Consider the following 19,219-nt stretch of genomic DNA (forward strand, 5'->3'; position numbering starts at 1 on the left):
AGCCTCCTGAGTAGCTAGGATTTCAGGCACCTGGCTGGAAGTTAAAATGTTTTAGGAAATCTTTATTTCCAGTTGGGATGACAGGTGCAGTGTCTCCCCAGGACTTCCCCCCCCCCCCCCCCCCCGCTCTTTGTACCATGCAGTTGCTGCATGCATGTTGTTGAACTGAAAGCTTCTCTTGGCCTGTTCTGAAAAGCAATTTGTTATTTTCCTCCGAAGCCCTCAGTTGTGGCCACAGGTGCCGCCCAGTGGAGGCCAGAGCCAGAATGTGCTTTTGTGAGATTTCATCCCATCCTGCAGCCCAGTTTCTTGCCCTGCCCATGTCACGTTTAAGTGAGAAGAAAGGCTCCACCTCGTACAGTAAGTTCAGTCCGCGCTAACCACAAAGCACAATTCACAAGAACAGAAAGAGGCTATTTCAGGACCTGAGGGCAAGCAGAGGAACTTGCTTTTTTTCTTTTCTTTTTCTCCTTTCCTTTCTTTCCCTCTTGCCTCTCTCTCTCTCTCTCATGCACGTGCATGCATGCATGCGTGTGTGTGTGTGTGTGTGTGTGTGTGTGTGTGTGTTTGTGTGTGGTAGGGGCAGTTTGTGAGGCAGGGTCTAGCTAGATAGTCCAGGCTGGCCTTGAACTTGAGATCCTCCTGCTTCAGCTTCTCAAGTGCTAGTATTACATGTACCACCATGCCTGATTCTAAACAAGAAATAATTCCCCCCTCCCTCTCTCCCTCGCCATCTCCCTCTCCCCTCTGTGAGACAACACTAGGATTTAAACTCAGGGTCTTAAGTTTGTTAGGCCAAGAGCTCACACTACCACTTGAGCCATACCCCAACCTTCTTGAAGAAGGAACTTTTCTTTTTTCTTTGCCAGTACTGGGATTTGAACTCAGGGCTCTCGTGCAGCAGAGCCTCTGTTCAGGCCACGACCACCTGTGCAGGAAGTCACATGCTCACAGAGCCAGACTTCCCTTCTGTAAATATCTCCTGTCCTTGTCTGACCCCTTCTCTGCTGCCCTGGTTTTACTTCAGCCAAATAGTTTACGTTTGGGGAAATGATACATAGCGTGAACTTACCATTGTAACATTTGAAAAGTGTACCGTTCAGTGGTATGGAATATGCTCATGTCGTGTAGCTATGACTGTCATCTCCAGAAAACATGTTTTCCTTTTTGTGGTACTGGGAATTTTCTTTGGATCTGCGTATTGAGGATAATGACTGTACTTGCTCTTTCCTCTCTCCGTTCCTGTACCCCTCATTGCTCCTCCTCCTCAAACACATTTCAGTGTCCTGATATTTATTTTGTTAAATGGTTTATTAGTTGTTCGAAGGAGTTCCACCTTTGGACTTCTCCCCTAAGTATACCATCCTTTAGTCGATTTGTTTATGTGTATCGCATCTTATTCTTTAGGGATGGATTTGTTTGCTGCTCCCAAGGACTGCTCTATCAACTTTGGGGGTGGGGGCAGTGGGGAGGGAGGGGCAGGGCAGGGCCTTGGCCTTAGTGATATTGTAGTGCCTAGAACAGTTCCTAGTATACAGTAGGCACTCACTAAACACCCACTGAACGATAGAACCATGTTAGCTCTACATATCTACTATCTGCTCATCCCGAGTCTCACCTGGGCACAATCTCAGGAAAGCAGTGTAGTCTATCCCAGAGTTCTAGAAAGGACTATGGAAAATGCCAACACGGGGCACTGCCCCCAGGTGGTGAGCCACGTACTTTTCAAGCTTTGCCTTTTTCAATCTCCTCCATACAGGATCCTGATTGCAAAGGCCCGAGCCAGCTCTGACTCACACCTGCTAACAAAGGTGAGCCTGGCTTCCGTGAGGACATACGTTCCTGTTTAAAAACAAACTGCCCTTCTCTGGAAGCTGCTGCTGCTGGTTTTGTACAAAACCATTGCCTTATGCCGTTGACTCACCCTCTGCTTTCCTGCCTCCTTCCTGCTGGGGTCACTTAAAGGACCCTTCCTTCCTTCCTTCCTTCCTTCCTTCCTTCCTTCCTTCCTTCCTTCCTTCCTCCCTCCCTCCCTCCTCTTCCTCCTTTCCTTCCTCTTTTCCTCCTTCCCTCCTTACCTCCCTTCCTCCCTCCATTCTTGGCTTCTCCACATGGTTCCTTGATGAACTCTTGTCCCTTAATCCCAGACAGGCTACAAGAGGCCTAGCAGCCTCCCTCATGCATGTAGATCCTCTGGGTCAGGCTCAAAATGGAAACTGAGCCCCAGGGTCCTGTCTTCAACCCATCTGCCACTTTTTCTGAGGTCAAGGAAGGAGATAAACTTCCTTTGCCAACTTGGGAAGGGGTGGCTTGGCCTGGTTCCCTTTCATTGGTGCAGGTTAGCTCTGTGTTCTTCACTCCCTCGCCAGAGGGCTGTGCAAGCCAGGGTATCCAGCCAACCTCCCCCCCCCCCCCCCCCCCCCCCCGAGCCTTCAAGAGGAAAGCAGATGTTTTACAAGGAAGTAAATGGTGGGGCAAGCAGGGTCGCCATACCATGCTGAAGAGTGTCTTGCAGAGAAGGCCCCGGGGTCCTCAAGTGTCTTTCTCCCAGCGGCTCCCCCTGGCTTGCCTGGCTGTTCAGTCTCCCCCTGCCTTACAGCCTGAGCACCAGAGACTACAGGTGGCACCACTGGCCCCGGGCATCTGGTAGTGTAGAGCCATTTTGGGTTTGGGTTTTCATTTGGAATAGGCTTGGAGCCAGGTGCTAGTTAGTGGCTCACGCCTGTCATCCTAGCTAGTCAGGAGGCTGAGATCTGAGGATTATGATTCCAAGCCAGCCCAGGCAGAAAAGTTCCTGTGAGACTCTTACCTCCAATTAACAACTTAAAAACCAGAAGTGGTGCTGTGATTCAAGTGGTAGAGTGCTAGCTTTGAGCACAAAGAGGCTCAGAGACAGTGCCCAGATCAGTGCCCAGATCCTGAGTTCAAACCCCACGACAGAGAGAGAGAGACAGACAGAGAGAGACAGAGAGACAGAGAGAGAGAGAGAGACAGAGACCGAGATTTGTCTGCCTAGACTGGCTTTGAACTATAATCCTTGAATCTCAGCCTTCTGAGTAGCTAGGATTACAAGCATGAGCCACCAAGCAAAGACTTCCCCCCCCCCCCTCCCGTCATGGGGCTTGAACTCTGGGCCTGGGCATTGTCCTTCAACTCTTCAGCTCAAGGCAAGTGCTCTAGCACTTGAGCCACAGCACCACTTCTGGTTCTCTGAGTGGTTTGTTGGAGATAAGAGTCTCTTGGAGTTTTCCTGCCCGGGTTGGCTTTGAACAGATCTCAGCCTCCTGAGTAGCTAGGATTACAGGCATGAGACACTGGTGCCCGGCAGCAGAGATGTTTTGAATGATGCTTTCTTTAGATACAAATCTCTTATCAAGAAAATGTCTGTCCTGTATTGAGAACTGAGGGGCAGGCAAAATTTTACGTGTCTAGGACTATAAACATAACTTATCTCAGTCTGTAGGGATTGGCTGGCAAATCTTCAACTGTCACACTAGACTGGTGCATAATTCTTTGTGGAAATGATTGCTCAGATGAATTCAACCGACCCAATTTGACCTTAGCTCTACAAATACAAAGTGGACTTTGACTAGGATGGTTTCCACAGGGTACAATTTTAGATCATTGCCGTGAGAGCCTCGCCATAGGTCTATGGAATCTTCAGGTGACAACTGTGTTGATTCTCTGGTGAAATGATCACTGTTAGAGAAGGTTCTGAGAAATGGCAGGAGTTACTCAGATGGAGAATCACAGTGGATGTGGCTCTTGGCTCTCTAGTGCTCTCCAGCCATCTCCAGTGCTCTCCACAGCTCTCCAGTGCTCTCCAGCCATCTCCAATGATCTCCAGTTATCTCCAGCCATCTCCAGTGCTCCAGGAATAGGCTTTGTGGGCTGGGGGAGCAGCTGGACCAGTGATGAATGGACCAGGAGGCAGAGGACTTGGTTCATCCTTAGCTCAGGGACTGAATCACAGTAAGGTACAGCCTGTTTTCACAAAGACAAAAAGAGACATGATAGAAAAGTAGGTTGGCCAGGTAACCATGGCTCACGCCTATAATCCCAGCTATTCAGGAGGCTGAGATCTGGGATTGTGGTTTGAAGCAGCCTGGGTAGGTTTATGAGACTCTCATCTCCAATTCACTATGGCAGCCTTAAACAAAAAGCTCAGGGATGACAGTGGCCAGGCCCTGAGTTCAAGCCCAAGGGCTGGCACAAAACAACAATAACAAAAGCCGTCGTGTATTTCAGGGACTGAGAGTGTAGCGCAGTGATAGAGTGCCTATCATACCAGAAGCTCTGGGTTCCGTCTCCAGTACTGCCTTGGATCCTCGTAATCCAGTAGATATTTTATAATTTGTGGGTCAGGTGGTCTTTGTAGCTGACCTGTACCTTTTTTTTGAGTGCCAGTCCTAGGGCTTGAACTTACAGCCTGGGTGCTGTTCCTGAGCTTTTTTGTGCTCAACACTAGCACTCTACTACTTGAGCCACAGCTCCACTTCTGCCCTTTTGGTGAATTGGAAATACTAGTCTCACGGACTTTTCTGCCTACGCTGGCTTTGAGTGAATCGTGATCCTCAGATCTCAGCCTCCCGAGTAGCTGACGTTACCTGTCCTTTCTTAATCTAGACCTGTTTTAGCAATATGTAAAAGAGCATTTCTGGTTTTCAATAAAAGTTGACTGGCAAAAGCAGGCAGCCATGGGGCTAGAGGCGTGGTTCAGGAGGTAGGGCACCAGCCCATGAGCAAAAGTGTCTCAGTTAAAGTGAGTTGAAATCCTGGTCTCAGACGAAAGGAAAACCAGAAACGGCCAGTTAGCCTAGTGTGCCAACCCCCAGAGTAAAGCCTGAATAGTTAAAGATATGGATGTGGATAGATAGATATAATAAACAGATACATAAAGTACGGCAGAGGTCATTTTTTTGTCCACCCTCCCTTCCCTCCAACACTCCTTAAGAACAGAACTGTTCTGTAAAATGTGTCTGTATGTTAGAGATGATGATGATTTACTCATTTCTTGCCTTTTTTTTGTCAGTTGTAGGGCTTGAACTCAGGGCCTGGGTGCTGTTCCTGAGTTCTTTTCCTCAAGGCTAACGCTCTACCAGTCTGAGCCACAGCTCCACTTCTGTTTTCTTTTGTTGTTGTTTGTTTCTTTTGAATGATTAATTGGAAATAAAGTTTTCGCAGAGACTTTCTTCCCAGGCTGGCTTTGAACTCAGCCTTCTGAGTAGCTAGAATTACAGGCGTGAGCCACTGGTGTCCCACTGTTATTTACTCATTTCTGTGGACTAAATCCAAGGTCGTACACATGTGCTCCTCCATTAGATTAGATCACCAGTCTTTTTTTCTTAAACTCCTTTTCCTTGCCTGGGATGTGTGAATGATTGCTGGAACACAAATGGCAATTTTGTGACAATGAAATCCAAGAAAATGTCAGAAACATCAACCTTTTCATTCTTGAGCCAATGCTTCATGTATACTTAAGCCACTGTTTGAGCTGGACTTCTATTAGCCGCCAAGTCAAAATGCCAATGCATGATAAGAATAACAGACACATACAGCTCCACTTACAAATTCTAGGAGTGATGGCTGGCAGAGGCTGTGTTAACTATGAAGAGATTGCACTTATGATTAAACACTGCAGATCCATCCATTCTGTATATCAGGTGCCAACTCTACCCCTGACCTTGTGTAATTACTCATTCTAGCCTTAGTTTCCTTCTCTGCAAACAGGGACGATAATGTCGCACGATTTACAGCACTGTTGGAAGACTTCAGTGTGATAATGTGTATCTGTAGGGCCTGCTGCATGGTAAACACTGTGGTTACTGTGACTGTGGCCGTGCTGGATCCGGAGAAGCAGTGATTCCTAGATTGGAACAAGGCTGTGAGGAGCACAGGACCGCACTTCCCCGGCCCTCACTCCTCAGAGCTCCCCGCTCTGCTAGAACAGTCCACGAACCCACTCACTGCCTCACCCGCGGCCTCTGCTCCTTCACAAGCTACCAGGTGTCCAACTGTTGGGTCCTAGAGGTCCTGTCTTCAGGAGCGGCATGGCCATTGGTCAGGTGGTCAGGCCATCGGTAGAAAAGAGAAGAAATTGCTCCTTTTACTGGGTGGGAAAATGGTTTACAAGTATACCTGCTAGAGGGTCTGTTCAGTCAAACGTGGGTGACAAAGCGGGTGGGGCAGGCTGTTAACCAGCAATCAGAGCAGGGAAATATTTCTCAGTTTGCTCTTGGAGCTAAGCGCCCTGAGAGCCCCAGACTCGGAGAGAGAGCTAGGGAAGGTGGGCAGCTCCTTGGACTGGCTGTTTCACAGCAATCGCCTGCCTGTCCCTAAGACAACCATACATACTTGTCACCAGGACGGGGCTGGGAGCATGCGGAGAGGCCTGGACAGCAGGTGCGAGCTGGGACAGGGAGAAGGCTCACGGGCCGTTCTTTCTATTGTATTCTTCTCTTCTCTGTTCTGTTCTTTTTTTACAGTGTTCTCATTCTTATCATATTCTTCTCTTCTATTAAATTCTTCTATTCTAGTCTAGTCTTCTGTTTGCCCATGTTTCATTAGAAGAGTAATGACTGTTAGAAAACTTCTCATGCACATGTAATCAAAGGAAAGGGAGGAGGGAATAATTTCTTAGGCTCTCTATATTTCTGGACCTTCTACAAATAAAAACCTACTCATTCTGATGAAGTCCTGAAAGTGGGGCCGAAATGCTTAGCGTATCTCCCCACTCTCCTGATGAGGAAACCAAGCCTGCAGGGGGCCTTGCACACTGTCAGTCATCACTGGGAAGTGCTCCCCTTAGCCTGAGGAACTGATGGGCGACTGAGCACCAACCCAGGTACTACCGAACCCCAGCAGCATGAGTTTCTTTACAAGACCCAGTCTCTCCTGATGTAACCATTTCCTCCGGAAGCCCAGCTCTCTCTGTAGGCCTCCACTCTTTGCCTGCCCCAAGATCAGTGATGGCCGGCACAGGGCCACTTATAATTCAGAGGAAGTACCGAGCTCCTTCTCGTTATCACTCAATTTGCCAGCCAGTCCCCTCCCCCACGACTGAGTTCTAAAGCCTAATGGAGGCTGGAATGGCACAGATGTTGGGAGAACCAGGAGCCCCTCCGGCTATGGTGGGCGTGTGGGGAAGGGATCCAGTTCTGTGGTCGTGGAGAAGGCGCTGCTCTGCGGGGGAGGGGGTAACAATGGAGGCAGTGTTCTCTCAGTCCAGGGGACATCCCTGTGCACATCAGAAGCAGCTGGGTCACATAAACACCCCTGGGTTTGGTCCTTACCGATCTTACCATCCTTGTGTACAAATGCCTGCAGATATCTTTAATTTGGGCTCTTTTTGTAAACCTTCTCTGCTATTTTTTTTCTCCTGAATCCAGGTTAGCTCCAGTGACTCACGCCTGTAATCCTAGCTACTCAGGAAGGCAGAGAGCTGCTATCACAGTTCAAAGTCAGCCCAGGCAAGAAAGTCTGTGAGACTGTTATCTCCAATTAACCACCAAAAAGCTGATGTGGAGCTGTGGCTCAAATAGTAGACTGTTAGGTTTGAGAAAAAAGTAACAAACATCTCAGGGCATAGAGTTCAGTCTCCAATGAATCACCAGAAAACCAGAAGTGGTATTGAGGCTCAAAGTGGTAGAGTGCTAGCCTTGAGCAAAAAAAAAGAGCTCAGGGACAGCATCCAGACCCTGAGTTCAAGCCCCACAAACGACAGAAAAAGTAATAAATAAATAGAATCTCTGAGAAAGCTCTGCTGTCTGGTGCTAGCTGGCAGCACAGAGCAGTGATCAGAGTCAAGATGGCAGATGTCGAGGACTTCAAGGAAAGGGAGAAAATACCTGAGACATATTAGCCGGACTCCATTGAGGCCACAGGACTAACACAGAGCTCTCTATCCACTTCCCTAAAGTCACCCAGCCCAACCTGGCATAAGAGTAAACCAACTCAGGAAACATAAGAAGGTGGGTCCTGTCTCTCAGGCTGAATTTTCACCCTATTGTTTTTTTTCTTTTTAAAGCTATTAGTGATCTCAATACCTTAAAGAAAATGTGCTCAGAGCTTTGAAGCATCAGGCAGACACAGGACGTGTGTGTGTGTGTGTGTGTGTGTGTCCCTCTCTCTCCTATAAGAAATGCAACGATTAACTGCAGGGGCAGAAGGGGAGGGGGAGGGGAGAAGGCAGCTCCTTTTATTTTTATTTTTTTTCCCCTCCTCCTTGGACTTGAAAAGAAATCCTGGCAGACCATTTGGCTGCACTTGAAAAGGAGAAGCTGCTTGTAACAAGGCTGGGGAGGTGCGGGGGTGCCCGAAAAGCAGATGTGGTGTGTTCCCATGGAGATGGGGTTCTGGGAGCCCACCGGGGGCTGGGGAGGCGGGCACACAACATCCAGTCATTTCTCTTGGCGTCTTGAGAATCACCCCATTGCGGCTCTCTTTTTAGCATATCAGCCCACTTGAAACGAACCCAAGTGATTTATCAGGATACCTGTAAATGCACCCATTGCATTTTTAAAAGTCATCCGAGCTGTCTGCAGGGAAACCTGAGCAAACCTGACTGCTCCCCTCTCCTACTTCCAAGCTTGGGGCAGTGCTACCACCAATCTGATTTGCATAAACTGGGCTTCCAAATTTGGCCCCTCCCTTCCACAGAAGAGAATTCATAAGGTTATAAACGCAGGGTTGAGATTCCCCGGACCACAGCTGTGGGGCTGTCCGGCAAGCACGGGCTCCAGGTAGCGGTGAAAAGCTGCAGAGAGCAAATCCCTGCCCTGCTGAGGACTGAAACTTCGTCTTCTGCATTTCCTTGCAGGAACTCTGCACCTGCCTTCGGGATCAGGGCTGCCATCCATTGCAGAAAATGCCGCTGGGGTCCCTTTGCAACTTCTGTTAGCTTCCGCGGGCAAATGGCAGGCTGGGCTACCGGAAAAGGAAGGTAAATAACCTTTGCAACACACAAAGACAAAACGTGGCAGGATTTCCTGGCAGGTGACTTTTATTTCTGCAAGGAGATGGGGAAGACCTTCTTGGCCCATGGCTGGGATGCATAGCCGCAGTCTCGTCTGGCCACGCTGCCAGAAGGACGCAGGGCTGGCACTCACCACAAGCTCCTGTGCAGGATCTGCGCAGCCCAGGACTTTTACATTGAAGTCGCCTCGTCCTTGTCCCCAGAGTCACGCCAGTGCCTCAGGAAAGTAAACCCCGGCTCACAGTGTGCAAACTTCTGTGCATCTGCAACTTCCCCAAGCATCTGGTCCTCCCCTCCAGGAGAAAAGCTGGGACAAAGACCCCAACAGGGCCACCATCCCCGGAGCAGCCCTGCAAATAGCTTGGAAGCAGGGAGGAAGTCCCTCCTGCCACCTGACCTGCGCCATCGGATGGGGCAGGGGAAGGGATGTGCCTGCCTGTCTGGACACCATGATGGCTCTTGGAGGATCTGGCATCTCTCTTATTCTGTGGAGCCATATTTGGGTCATTTCCTTCGATGATTTCTTTCTCCTGTTCCCCCCTTTTAATTTTAAACATTTGAAATAGAAACAATGCATACTTTTATTTCAAAGAATTCTAGTATAAAATAACACATCACTTTAAAAGATTGAAACTGGTTAGGATTAAAGTTTAGGGTTACATCAGCAATAGCTAATCACTTTTTTTTCCTTTTTTTTTTTTGGTCGTGGGGCTTGAACTCTGGGCCTGGGCGCTGTCCCTCAGCTCTTCAGCTCAAGGCGAGCGCTCTACTGCTTGAGCCACAGCGCCACTTCCAGTTTTCTAGAGCCACTTCCAGTTTTCTAGTGGTTTATTGGAGATGAGTCTTATGGAGTTTCTTGCCCAGGCTGGCTTTGAACTGCAATCCTCAGATCTTAGCCTCCTGAGTAGCTAGGATGACAGGTGTGAGCCACTGGTGCCTGGCTTTAATAACTACTTTTTAACAATGTGGATTATATTCTTCTGTTTTCCATATGTATGGACTGTCTATTTTATTTTATTTATTTATTTTTGTTGGTCGTGGGGCCTGAATTCTGGGCCTGGGCGCTGTCCCTCAGCTCTTCAGCTCAAGGCGAGCGCTCTACCACTTGAGCTATAGCGCCACTTCCTTTTATTATTTTTTGTGTGCTGGTACTGGATCTTGAACTCTGGGCTGCAAGTACTCGCCCCTTTCCACTCTGGCACTCGACCACTTGAGACACAGCTCTACTTTCATCATTTTGCTTTTATTCCCAGGCTGGCTTCAAACCTTCATCCTATGTTTCAGCCTCCTGAGTAGCAGGGATTACAAATGTGAGAACCAGTGCTTGGTGGCTCTTGATTCTCTTTTAAAAACACATCACTGGAAAAATGTGGTACATATACACAATGGAATTTTACTCATCCATTAGAATTATGTCATTTATGTCATTTACAGGGAAATGGATGGACCTAGAACAAATCACATTAAGCGAGGTAAGCCAAGCTCAGAGAGACAAATGGTGCATGTTTTCTCTCATATGTGGAAGCTAGATCTAAAGTACAACTGGACACAAAGCCATCCGGAACTCTAGGCATTCACACGCAAACGGCCTATAGGAGGATACTTTTATAGGAGGAACCCAAACACATAACTCCTCTGAACACTTCAAAATTATTTACTGAAACAAATTCCAGGAGATGGCAACATGGGTTTTTTTGTTATTGTTGTTGTGTTTGTTTTTCCTCTTTTTTTTTTTTTTTTGGTCCTTTTATAGGAGACAAAAGGCTGTGCAGAAATAGAGGGAGGAAAAGTGCACAAATACAATCATAATATTCATATATTCAGTATACACTATGTGGAAAATGAACTATGCAACTTGTGGGCAGGGATGGGAAGGGGAAACTAGGGGAAAAATGACCTAAGGAGTGACATTGTGTAAAAAGAAATGTACTCACTACCTGACTTACAAAAAAAATGGTAGCTTCTTTGTTCAATACCTTAATCAAAATAAAACTTTATTAAAAATAAAGAAACTATGCCACTGGTATCACTTCCAAGGTGCTATGGTGCAACTTTTTAAACTTCATTTTCAGTTTATATGCTTTTTTTTTTTTGGAATTCATTGTAAATTTTGGGAGAAAATGTACTGCCCACTCCTGAGGAAAATTACGGTGGAAGCCTCTCCACCCCTTCTAGTAGTTTTTAAATCTCTCCTCCAGTTGGAGCTGGAGAGACTCATGAAAAAGAATTAAGAAAGAGGCTGCCCGCTAGGTGTTGCCCTACCAAGCTCACCCCGCTATCTTACACGCCAGCTTCTTGCAGACACGGGCTTCATATTGAGCAGTTTTCTCTGCCTTTGATCTGGGGCTCAGCGCCACCTCACAGCTGCTGCTAACCAGTTAGGTGTAGCTTCCTGCTCTTTCTGTATGGCAGAAGGGTGAAGCCATTGGGATTTAGAACAAAGTGTGTGGGTGGAGTGAGGTGGGCGTGGGTGGGATTTCAAGTGTGCCCCCTGGGTGGAGATGTGGTTTTTTTCCCCTCCCTGGGAGGAGTGATATTTCATTCTATAGTTGGGAACCTAGAGAAAGCCCGGAGACCGCTGCCTCTTCTGCTTAGCTGGAGTCTTTTTGTTCTTTGTCTTGCGGAAGTGCAGGGCAAGATTCTGTGAAGCCCGGGAAGAAAGAAAATGGAGTTAAAGAGGAAGCAAGCCCTGTAACAAGCAAGCTAACTGAAAAAAATTAATTCAGAAAGAGAAGCATGAAGGGCAAAGTAAAAATCAGAACAGGAAAGCTAAGAGAGGCTACCTAACTCCAACTTAATAATGCCTTTTATGTTGTGTCAGTCAGAATTCACAATCTTTTATTCTTTTTCTCTATTTTTTTTGTGCTGGTGTTGGGACTTGAATTTAGGGCCTAGATGCTCTTGAGCCACAGCTCCACTTCTGGCTTTTTGTGGGTTAATTGGATCTCAGCCTCCTGCGTAGCTAGGATTATGGGCACGAGCCACCAGCACCCAGTACATGGCTGCTTTTGAACAAAGTCAATTGGCTGCAGTGGAGATTGTCTGACCCATAGGGAAAGATATTTACTGTATGCCTCTGCCAAACATGCTTGCTGACCACTAAGTGTGCTTTTTAATTTTAATTTTAATTAATTATTTATTTGTTGGTCCTGGGGCTTGGACTCTGGGCCTGGGCGCTGTCCCTCAGCTCTTCAGCTCAAGGTGAGCACTCTACCACTTGAGCCACAGCACCACTTCCGGTTTTCCGAGCAGTTCATTGGAGGTAAGAGTCTCATGGACTTTCCTGCCTGGGCTGTCTTTGAACTGCTATCCTCAGACCTCAGCCTCCTGAGTAGCTAGGATTACAGGTGTGAGCCACGGGCATTCGACTCTAAGTGTGATTATTGAGTGGCTGCTCTAGGACAATGCCAGACACATAGTACATGTTTTATGTAAGAACCATCTTTATATGTATGTATCAGTGTATACATGTGTATACATGCATGCATGCATACATACATACATGCATACATACACACATACATATTTACGCGCTCTCCCTGTGTTGCCTAGGCTGAAGCAATCCTCCTGCTCAGCCTCCTAAGTAGCTGGGGCTACAACTGTACACTACAGTATAGTGTCCTGTTCAGCCACACTTTCAAAAAAAAGTGAAGTCAAGTCTTCCTCTTCCAACCTGACTCATTTGTCTGCAAATGTGTTCCTCAGGCACCTGGGGCTCTGTACAGCCTTTATTTCTCATGCTGCGTGTGGGCTTTGGTTGTTTCTCTGTGGCCAGGCAAAGCGTCAGATTGTGGAGGGGACATGACCTCAGGCCCTGTGGAATGTAGCCATGATCACAGAAGACTTCACAATTCCAGCGACGGCAGCTTCGGGGAGAGATTTGGATGTGTAGTTCTCTTCATTGAACAACCAAGGAACAGAGATTCAATGGCAATGTCAGTCCATGTCAGAGGCTGGATTTGAAACCGGGGTTCTGCTCCCCAAGCCAGTAGAATCAGTACCCACTGGGCTGTTTCTTGGAAGAGGCAAGCAAATGTGGGTGAATGGATTCAGGAATAACGCTGAGTGGGCTGTGTGCCTTAGCTGGCTCTGTTTGCTGCTAGGAAACCCTTGTCTTTCTGCTCTCTGAATGTCTTTTCAGCTGCAGCTGCAGCGGTGTGTGTATGCAAACACACACACACACACACACACACACACACGCAGAAAGAAGATGCCTGCTATTAGTTCTATTTCCTGGAGCTCCATCCATGGGCGTCTGTTGTTTGAGTCAGGTGACAAGACTCACTAGTAATCGGAGAGGGAAAGAAAAAAAAAAGAAAACAGATGTCCTGCCAGCCCTGCAGGGCTGAGCTGATCAGAGCTTCTCCCTCTGTCTCCACCGGGGCCAGCTCCTTGTAAGGAATGCTGACGCATGTGTTCTGACTAGCAGCTGCTCTGGTCCCGAAAACACAAAGCCACAGAAACAGGAAACGTGTGCGCTGTCTGCTGGGCACTCTGGCCAAGTCAAAGGCTTCTCTGAGAGGGGCTCATGCGGCTTTTAAAGGGGTAGAAATAATTGACATGGTTTCAGGTTTTCGAAAGAGGATGGTTGGGCTGGGAAGGTGGCTCAGCGGTAGAGTGCTTGCCTAGACATGCATGAAGCCCTGGGTTTGAGTCTTCAGTACCATAGACACAGAAAAAGCCAGAAATGGTGCTGTGGCTCAAGTAGTAGCGTGCTAGCCTTGAGCAAAAGAAGCTCAGGGACAGTACTCAGGCCCTCAGCTTAAGCTCCATGACTGGCACACACACACACACACACACACACACACACACAGAGGCTGGCATGCTAGGTGCCTGTGGTTCACGCCTGTAATCCTAGTGACTCAGGAGGCTGAGAAACAAAGATCGAAGTTCAAAGACAGCCCAGCTGTAAAACGTATGAGCCTCGTATCTCTGATTAATTTGAAGGGGAAAAAAAAGGCAGAAGTAGAACTGTGGCTCAAGCGAGAGAAAGCTGAGGGATAGCGCCCCGGCCACGAGGTCAAGTCTCAGTACTGACTGGCGTTAAAAACCAAAAACCAAAAACAAGCTGGTAAGAGAGGAGCTAAGGGCCTGGCCTACGTGATTGTTTTAATACCATAGATTAAAACACCTATAACTGGGTGACTTCTGGATGATTCCTTGTGTTACAAAAAAAAAAAAGTCACGCCTATGGGCACACTTGCAAGTGAAGGGGTGTAAAACAGAATTCACCCTTACTATTAGCACAGGAAGTAAGTGTGAAGTGGGCCGGACCGTGGGTGGTGTGAGAAAGAAGCTGTGTTGCTATTGTCAGCCACACGGCTTCAGTCTTCCCCTGTCAACTGAAACAAAAACAGTTTGAATTAACTGGCAAAACCAAACATCCTCAACAGAGAGTCCTTTACCTTTTTTTTTTTTTTCTAGGATGATTAAGGTTTATTCTTTCCCCCCAAACTTTGAAGGCAGAGCAGCTATCTAAGAAGCTGAGTGGTCACCCGCAGTCCACCCTGTCTATGATATCACGGGAGGTGGTGGGAAATCATGCAGCAAAGCCCTTTAAATTCTGGAGCTTAGGGTGGGGGTACTTAGGACTTCCGTCTGGGAGCACTCCTGGACAAACCTGCATTGGGGATTGACTCAGTAGCAGTGTCCACTCCTGACTAGACAGGAGAGGAGGCCTGGAGCAGCCTGGAAACTTTCCTTCTGAGTAAAAAGGAAATGTTCAATTATATCCCACCCACCTTCCTTAAAGTTGAGTGAGAAAGGGGAGAGGGGGGGAGAGAGAGAGAGAGAGAGACACCCAGGCTGGCTTCCACCTGCGATCCTCATATTTTAGCCTTCTGAGTAGCTAGGATTACAGGCATTATGATGATGATGACGATGATGATGACGGCAAAGATGATGATCTTTAATAGAAGTTGCTCTAGATTGTTGCTTTTGCTTATTGTATACCTTAAAAAGGGATTGAAATAAGAAATAGGCTGTGATGGAGGGGCCAGAGGAAGGCTGTGCCGGCCTCATGGTGATATGGGTCCCCCGCTCCCTCCTCCCCGTTTCCCCTCCCCCTTCCCCCCCCCCCCCCCCAGCTTCCGCTGACTCCTATGCTGTATACCAGCCATTCAACAAGGCGGTGGGGGCCTCTCTTGAGGGAAGAGGAGCTCTCAGATCTGCAGCTGGCTGCCCTGGGGTGGACTACAGACTTGATCACCAGGGATGTTGATTGACGTCTGTGCTGTACGTGGGGATTTAAGCCTCTCAGTACCACACTGGCTTTTACATTACAGTGCTGTGTTAGAGAAAGTCCAGTCTGCACGTACTTTTTAAAATATATTAAGTAAGGATTTTGCAGAAAATACTTTGTGTCCATTTATCAAGTGAGATAAAAGAATAGATCTTTTGAAAACTTTGATCTAAACATCAGCTATCTTAATTTTTTTCATGCGTGCGTGCATGTGTGTGTGTGTGTGTGTGTGTGTGTGTGTCTATGCCAGTACTGGGGCTTAATTCAGGGTCTGGGTGTTTTCCCTGGGCTTTTTTACCCAAGGCTGGAGCCACAGCTCCACTTCTAGCTTTTTGGTGGTGAACTAGAGACCAGTTTTAAGGACTCTCCTGCCTAGGCTGGTTTCAAGTCTTGGTCTTCAGCGCTCAGCATCCTGAGTAGCTAAGATGGCAGGCGTGAGCCACCAGCACCTGGCTTGGTAGTGTTCTTTCCAGGACACGGTGTTAGATCCTTGGAACAAATTGCAAGCTAATCAGAGGATGCAGCCTTCCAGGCTCAGATGAGGAAGGAAGCATGTGGCTCCTTCCACATGCCAGTTGGCCAGAGAGCTCTGATCTCTTGCTCAACCTCTCCAGTGAAAGCAAGGATGGTTTGTTTTGCTTTGTGGTACTGCAGATGGAACCTAGGGCCTTCGCACAAGCTAGACAAGAGCTGTGCTACCAAGCCACACCCTCTGCCCCAAGTATGGCTTTTATCATGTTTTAGTTAGGCATCTGCAGGGTTCATCTTATGTCAAGGGTAATGGAAAAATTGCCAAGAGCACAATGCAACCCCAAGAGGAGGTTTACTTAAGCATGATTCACCCCAAATGTCTACTTCAGAGGCAGGAAAGAAACTAATTGTACCTTTGTCATCAGGTATGCTCAGTCACCGTGTCCAAGCCTTGCCAGGAACTTGTCTATTTTTACTTTGTTTATTACCTTAGGTGATTGTGTAGCTGTTGACCTTAAGTCCCTGGGAGTGGCCGGCCCTGGAGTGGGGCTGACACAGATAAGGACTCTGAATGATGGCAGGACTTATTCCAGGGGTGTGTCTCGTCATCTCCCAAGGCAGTCTGAGCCACAGTGGAAGACCACCAGGACACAGCAGAGCAGGAAATGGAGGAGGAGGAGGCAGACGGCTTCTCCTGTCCCTGCCAACTTAGAGACCAAGGGGTCTTTAAGGTAAACTTAGAGCCTGGGCCAGCGGCCCAGCCTGTCATCCCCAGTGACGTGGGAAAGCACAAGGAGGAGGATCACAGTGTTTTGTTTTTTGTTTTTGTCGGTTGTGGGGCTTGAACTCCAGGTGCTGTCCCCGCGCTCTTCTGCTCAAGGCAAGCTCTCTACCACTTTGAGTCACCGCACCACTTCTGGTTTTCTGGTGGTTTATTGGAGATAAACGTCTCACGGACGTTCTTGCCTGGGCTGGCTTTGAACTGCAATACTCAGATCTCAGCCTTGTGAGTAGCTAGGATTACAGATGTGAACCACCAAGTGGTTCACAGTCTAAACTAACTGGGGCATGAATGGAAACTCTACCTTGAAAATAATCAAGACAAAAAGGATCTGGAAGCATGGCTCCTGTGGTAGACCAGCTGCTTAGCAAGCCTGAGACCCCCCAAGTTCAATTCCCATAGCATCTAAATAAATATCAAATAAATACTTGTAAACTTTGAGCCAGGCATGATAACACACACCTGCCATCCCAACTTTGCAGAAGTAGGACGGAGCAGAACCTTGTCTCAAAACAAAAAAGGTAAACTGATGCAAATGCTAAGAGCTTTTATTCCCCACTGCAGCAGTACGTAATGGAAAAGCTGTTCCCTCTCCCCTCCCCAAAGCGGGTGCTGCCTCTCTGAGTTTGTGACCAGGGAGGCAGCCTTCAGGGCCTCCACTGGGCCAGACAAGGCAGGGCTGAACTTGGGTGGACTCACCCGGGCCTCGCTGGGAGTGGCCGTGGCTTCCACGCACAGTGTTTACACAGAGATTTGTAATTATTATTATTATTATTTTGCCGGTTCTGGAGCTTGAAACTCAGGGCCTGTGCACTGTCCCTGAGCCTCTCTGTTCTCAAGGCTAACACTCTACCATGAGTCACAGCACCACTTCCAGCTTTTTCTGTGATTGTGGTACTGAGGAATCAAACCCAGGGCTTCATGCATGCTAGGCAAGCACTCTACCACTAAGCCATGTTCCCAGCCCTTCAATTTTTTTAAACAGTATACACACACACACACACACACACACACACACATTTTTTGGTCGGTTGTGGGGCTTGAACTTCGGGTCTGGGCGCTGTCCCTCAGCATTTCAGCTCAAGGCTGGCACTCTACCACTTGAGCCACAGCACCACTTTCAGCTTTTTCTGGAAAAAAGTGGTGCTGAGGAATCAAACTCAGGGCCTCAAGTATGCAAAGCAAACACTCTACCACTGAGCCACCTTCCCACCCCCTTAACAGTATATTTCTTAGACTGGTCAGAGGCAACTATGGTAATGGCTAGGTGCAAGCACCAAGCATCGGGGTCTCCCTGGGGAGGGCGGGCACCAGGAGCCATCGCTGTGCTTATGCTCACGCTCCCAGGGGAGGGCGTTGGGGTAGGCTGGAAGTTGTTTGCTGGTCAGGTGAGGTGAGGGACAAGCGTGGTCAGTGTGGATGGGAACTCCCCAATCACATCCAATGTGCACACCTCGAGTCCTAGCTACACACAGCAGGCTGAGAATTGAGGATCACAATTTGAAGCCAGGAAAGTCCATGAGACTCTTATATCCAAGTAACCAGTCAAAAGTCAGAAGTGGTGCCGAGATTCAAGTGGAAGAGCGCCAGCCTTGAGCAAAAGAGGCCCTGAGTTCAAGCCCCAGGACTGGCACAAAAGTAAAATGAGAGAGGGGGAAGGGAGAGGAGAGAGAGAAACACAGTACACATTCTGTGCACTCAGCGGTGATGGGAGCCGTCCCTGAGGCTCTGAACCTCTGAAGACAGTACCATTTCTCTCCTGGCCCTCAAGAGGGCTCCAGCGCTCCCAGGGGAAGAAGAGACCCACAGGGCTATTTTTAATTGCTCCTTGAAGTCCTAGATTTCACATTTTAGGTTCTTCTCCAACCCAATAGTGCCGGGCTCAGCAATGAACCAACTCATGCCTGGCTGGCCCTGCCAGCCACTGCGGATGCCTCCCAGTGGGCCGGGCCACCTCCTGCCCTGCGCCAGGCTGCCCTGCCCCCGCCACCACCTGCTGAACAGGACCATCTGGAATTCTCTACTCAGGTTTCTTAAAACCTGTTTCAGGACCCTGTTCCCTGCTGGGTATGAATACCATCCTTCATGAAAGAAAACACATCTTTTCCCTTTCCCTTTCCCTTTCCCTTTTCCTTTTCTCTTTCTCTTTCCCTTCTCGTCTTCTCTTCCCTTCTTCTTCTTCTTTTTTTTCCAGCTCTTTAGCTCAAGACGAGTGCTCTACCACCTGAGCCACAGCACCACTTCTGGTTTTCAGAGTAGTTAATTGGAGATAACAGTTTCACGAATTTTCCTGCCTGGGCTGGCTTTGAATCATGATCCTTAGATCTCAGCCTCCTGAATAGCTAGGATGACAGGCTTGAGCCACCGGCACCTGGCTTTCCCTTCCTTTCTTTCCTTCCCATTCCTTCCCTTCTTCCCTTTCCTTTCCTCCCCTTCTTCTCTTCCTTCCTTTCTTCCTCCCCTCCCCTCTTTTCCCCTCCTCTCTCCTCCCTTCCTCTCTCCTCCCTTCCCCTCCCCTCCCCTTCCTCTTGGGACAGGGTCTTACTATATAGCCCAAATTCACCATCCTCCTGCCTCTGCCTCCTGGGTGCTGGAACTACAGGTATGAACCACCACTCCTGGCCTTGTTCCCTCATTTGTATTTAATATTAATGAGGGCATGTCAGGTCCTGTGCTCACGGTCCCTTTCTAGCTGAGAAACTAATAAAATAGTAAGTGGGAAAATTAACTATGGTCTAAATCCAAGCATGTT

Source organism: Dipodomys spectabilis, unplaced genomic scaffold (genome assembly GCF_019054845.1).
Source record: "Dipodomys spectabilis isolate Male_0828 unplaced genomic scaffold, ASM1905484v1 ptg000240l, whole genome shotgun sequence".
Lineage (NCBI taxonomy): Eukaryota > Metazoa > Chordata > Mammalia > Rodentia > Heteromyidae > Dipodomys > Dipodomys spectabilis.